Source organism: Penaeus japonicus, unplaced genomic scaffold (genome assembly GCF_977035675.1).
Source record: "Penaeus japonicus unplaced genomic scaffold, GWHDUDI00000001_assembly GWHDUDI00000024, whole genome shotgun sequence".
NCBI lineage: Eukaryota > Metazoa > Arthropoda > Malacostraca > Decapoda > Penaeidae > Penaeus > Penaeus japonicus.
Window position 1 is genome coordinate 12323661 of NW_028234426.1, and position 5000 is coordinate 12328660.

The 5000-nt window shown below is 36.8% G+C and overlaps 1 protein-coding gene across 1 annotated transcript in view; it reads right to left on the reverse strand.

Annotated features, from left to right (window-relative positions):
* The window catches only part of LOC122244021 (uncharacterized), a 5120-nt gene extending 4679 nt beyond the window's left edge, over positions 1 to 441 (reverse strand). Inside the window, exon 1 of the mRNA XM_086551197.1 lies at positions 202 to 441. The gene's annotated coding sequence lies outside the window, so the exon portion shown is untranslated. The remainder of the gene's footprint in view (positions 1 to 201) is intronic.
* Between the last annotated feature and the right edge of the window lie 4559 nt (positions 442 to 5000).

Genomic DNA, 5000 nt, shown 5'->3' on the forward strand with positions numbered 1-5000 from the left:
GAGCGTAAAAAATAGACACTTCAATTTGTAGTATCGTGAAAAATAATCTAATTTACTGAAGACCTGTAAAACCGCTCCTTGAACCTTGCTTGCCATTGCACGAGGCATCACAACAACACTCAAAAGCACAAGCGTTTGATAATGTGCTTGACAATAAATACTCTCACGCACGTCAGACGAATTTCAACAGAAAATACTTACACAATTTCGTATTCTGAAGAGGCACGGATAAACTTAGAGACAAGTAGTTTTCTTCCGCCTGGCTTCTCCCTACACAGAAACAAAATATTCTTGGCTCTTGCACTGATTAGTTTACAGCAGCCAAGGATACAAGCAACAGCAGCAGCACGTCTTGTCAAACGATGGGAGGTATATCTTGTGCAGCTTAGGCCCGGCAAGATTGAATTTATATGGCGTTCTTCCGTGGCGTGGGTTGACCAATGACGAGCCGCCACGTCACAACAGCCAATCAGCAGGTGCCACGGGTCGTTGATTTGGCAAAGACGTTACCTGTACTTAGATGCTGATCTGGTAAATTGCACTATCAAGGACATGCAACTGCGGGCAACATCCTGAGCAGCGCATTGTAAAATAAATTTAATCATCTGTGGAAATCGCGTTGTTGTGAACATTACAACGGGTGATTGCTTGAAGTTGTGAATACTTGATGTACTATCTACGGAATTCGAAGGATAAGGTAATATGGTTGTCGTGGGGCGAGGGAGTGGGGGGGGAGGGCCGGTAGCGGCAGGTGGGGGGGCTCGATCGGCTCTGTATGGGCAGGGGGTGGTCAAAAAGGGGGGGGGGGGCCTGATGGTGTAGTTGGAAGGGGGTGTTTGGGGTGGGGAGGGAGATTAGGTGTGAGTGGTGTGGGATTAGCGGGGGTGGGGGGGGGTGAGGGGTGGGGGGGGAAAGGGGTGAGGGGTGGGTGTGATGTATGGTGTATGGGGATTTGTGTGTGTGTGTGGTGTGTTGTGTGTGTGGGGTGTGAGTGTTGGTTGTGTGTGTGTGTAGTGGGGGGGTGTGTGTTTTGTGTGTGTAGTGTGTTTCTGTGTGGGGTTGGTGTGTGTGTGTGGTGTGTGGGTGTGTGGGGGGGGGGGGGGGGGGGGGGGGGGGGGGGGGGGGGGGTGTGAATGTTGGGGTGGTGGGATGTGTGAGTGTGTGTGTGTGTTGTTTGTGTGTGTGTGTATGTGTGTTTGTGTTGGTGTGGTGTTGTGTGTGGGGTTTGGTGTGTGTGTGTGTGTGTGTGGTGGTGTGAGGAGTGTGTGGGGTTAGGCTGTTGTTTGTGTTTTTAAGTTTTGGTGTGAGGGGAGTTTTTGAGTGAGTGTGTGGGTGTGTGGGGTTGTGTGGGGGTGTTAGTGTGGGGGACTATAGTAGAAATTTTATTTGTGTGTTGTGTGTGTGTGTGTGTTTGATGGGTGTGAGTGTGGTGGGTGTGTTGTTATGTGTGTGTTGTATGTGTGTGTGTGTGTGTGTGTGGTTTGTTGTTGTGTGTGTGTTGGTTTGTTGTGTGTGTGGGGTGTGGGTGTGTGTGGTGTTGTGTGTGTGTGTGTTATGTATGTGGGTGTTGTATTATGTATGTGTGTGTGTGTGGTTGTTTGTGTGTTGTGTGTGTGGGTGGGTGTGTGTGTGTGTGTGTGTGTGGGTGTGTATGTTGTGTGTGTGTGTGTGTGTGTGTGTGTGTGTGTTGTTGTGTGTGTTTGTGTTGTGTGAGTGTGTTATATATATATATATATATATATATATATATAATATATATGTGTGTGTGTTGTGTGGTGGTGTGTGTGTGTGTGTGTGTGGGTGTGTTGTGTGTGTGTTGTGTGTGTTGTGTGTTTGTGTGTGTTTGTTGTGTTTGTAGTGTGTGTGTTTGTTGTGTGTGTGTGTTGGTGTGTGTGTGTGGTGTGTGTTTGTTGTGTGTTTGTGTGTGTTTGTTGTGTGTTTGTGTGTGTTTGTTGTGTGTGTGTGTGTGTTTGTAGTGTGTGTATGTGTGTTTGTTGTGGGGGGTGTGTGGGGGGTGTGTGGGTATGTTTATGTGTGTGTGTGTGTGTGTGTGTGGTGTGTTTGTGTAGTTGTGTGTGTGTGTGTATGAGTGGTGTGTGTGTGGTGTGTGTGTGTGTGTGTTGGGTGAGTGTGTGTTTGGTGTGTGTGTGTGTGATGTGTGTGTGGTGTTGTGTGTGTGTGTGTGTGGTTGTTTGTGTTTGTGGTTGGGTGAGTATGTGTTTGTTGTGTTGTGTGTGTGTGGGTGTGTGTGTTATGTGTTGTGTGGTGTTTATGTGTCTGTGTTTTTGTGTGTGTTGGTGTGTGTGGTGTGTGTGTGTATTTGTGTGTGTGTGTGTGTGTGTGTGTGTGTGTGTGGTTGTGTGTTGTGTTGTGTGTGTGGGTGGGTGTTTGTAGTTGAGTGTGTGTGTGTGGTTGTGTGTTTGTGTGTGTTGAGTTTGTGTGTGTGTTGTGTGGGTTGTGTATGTGTGTGTGGTGTGGTGTGTGTTTGTGTGTGTGTGTGTGTGTTTGTGTGTTGGGGTGGGGTGGGTGGTGTGGGTGAGTGGGTGTGTGTTGGGGGTATGTGTTGTGTGTTGTGTGTGTGTGGTTTTTGTGTGTGTTGTGTGTGTTTGTGTGTGTGTGTGTTTTTGTTGGGTGGGTGGGTGTATGTGTTTTTGTGTGTTGTTTTGTGTTCTCGTGTGTGTGTGTGTGTGTGTTTGTGTGTTTGTGTGTGTGTGTGGGTGTGTTTGTATGTGTGGGGGGGGGTTTTGTTGTGTCTGTGTGTGTTGTTGGAGTTGTAGTGTGTGTGTGACTGTTTAATTTTTGTTGAGTTTGTGTGATGTGGTGTGTTTTTTGTGTGTGTGTGTGTGTGATGTGTGTGGGGTGAGGGTGTGTGTGGTGTTGGTGATTGTGTGGGTGGGATGGGTTGTTGGGGTTGGTGTGGTTGGGGATTATGAGTGTGTGTTTTTGTGTTGTGTTTGTGTGTGTAGTGTGTGTGGGTGTTTGAGGGTGATCATGTAGTTTAGAGTTAGTGAGTGATTTAAGTGAGTGACGTGTGAGTTTGAGTTTGTGTGTGTTTGTATGTGTGTGTGTGTTGTTGTGTATGTCGTGGGCTTGTTGTTTCTGTGTGTTTGATGTTAGTGTTTGGTGTTGTGTATGTGATGGTTTGTGGGTTGTTTTGTGTGTCTGAGTGTATGTTTGTTATGGCTTTTTGTGAGTTTGTGTGTTTTTTTGTGATTTTGTCTTTGTGTGTTTTGTGTTTTGTTTTTTGAGATTGTGTGTGTGTTTGTTAGTTTTTTTGTGTGTGTGTGTGACTGTGTGGGTGACTTTATGTGTGTTGTGTGTTATGTGTTGTGTGGTATTTTTATTTATAATATGTTTTTTTATTGTAGATTTTGGTTCTTTTTTCTATCACACCCACACTTTTAATTTATTTTGTTTTATTTTTTATATTATATATATATTATATTTATATACGTATATATATATCTACATACATACATTTTCTTATAATATATACTATATATATATATATACTATATATATATGTATATATTACATTATGTATATATATACATATATATATATATAATATATATATATATATATATATATTAATGTATATATATATATATATGAATTATATATATATGTATATATATATATATATTAAATATATAAACTATATATATATGTATGTATTCCTTTATATATATATATATATATATATTTATATATATACTTATATATATATATACTATATAAGTATGTATTGTGTATATATATATTATATATTTATATATATATATATATATATATATTTTATATATGTATATATATGTATATATTTATATCATATAATATAAATATATTATTATATCTATATATTATATGTATGTATTTATGTATGTGTTATATACTGATATGATATCATCATATATAATATATATCTCTATATATATATAATATATTATATATATATATTTATATGTGTGTGATGTCGTGTCGTGTGTGGAGGTGTTGTGAGTGTTGTACTGTATATGTATAGGTATGGTCATACCTAAATAACACATAAATTATATACACTATAATATGTTATATATATATTCTATTATACATATATATAGCTATATATATGTATATATATATATTATAAATATACGACATATATATATATATATATATATATATTTTTAATATATGTATATATATATAAATAATATATATATATACTATACATACGTATATACTATATATATATATATATAATATATATATATAAAGTTATATATATTATATATATTTATATTATATATATATGTGTATATATATATTTAATATATTCATTATATGTATATATATATCTATATATATACTTTATATATATATATATATATGATATATACTATATATATATTCATGTATAACATTCATATATATATACCTATATATATATATATATATATATATCTATATATATTATTCGCTCTACGCGCTTTTATGATACTCATACGTATTCATATATATACGGTATATCATACGTTGTATATATATACATATATATATATATATATATATATATATGTATGTATATGTATATGTATATATATATATATATATATATATATATAAATATATATATATATATACATATATATATACACAAACATATAGATATGTCTATGTGTGTGTGTGTTATGTAATGAATTACGTAACTCTTTTAAGACCCTTCTCTCTGTTTGTTCTTATAGATGAATATTATCCACATTTAGAATTGGTTTCTTGGTTCACGACACATGACCCGCGAGGCGAGGGGGTGGGGCTATCACCCTCCTTTTAAGATAATTGCTAATCTAACGATGAACTACCTATCCCTCGAGGAGATTAGCCACAGTAATTAATCTATTTTCCTTTTTTTTCAAAATCTGTTTTTTTTCGCATAAGAATTATCTTTTTGCTTATGTGCCATGTTCAACCGAAATATGAATATGTTGAACTTCCTTATACTAGAAAGATCCCTCTGT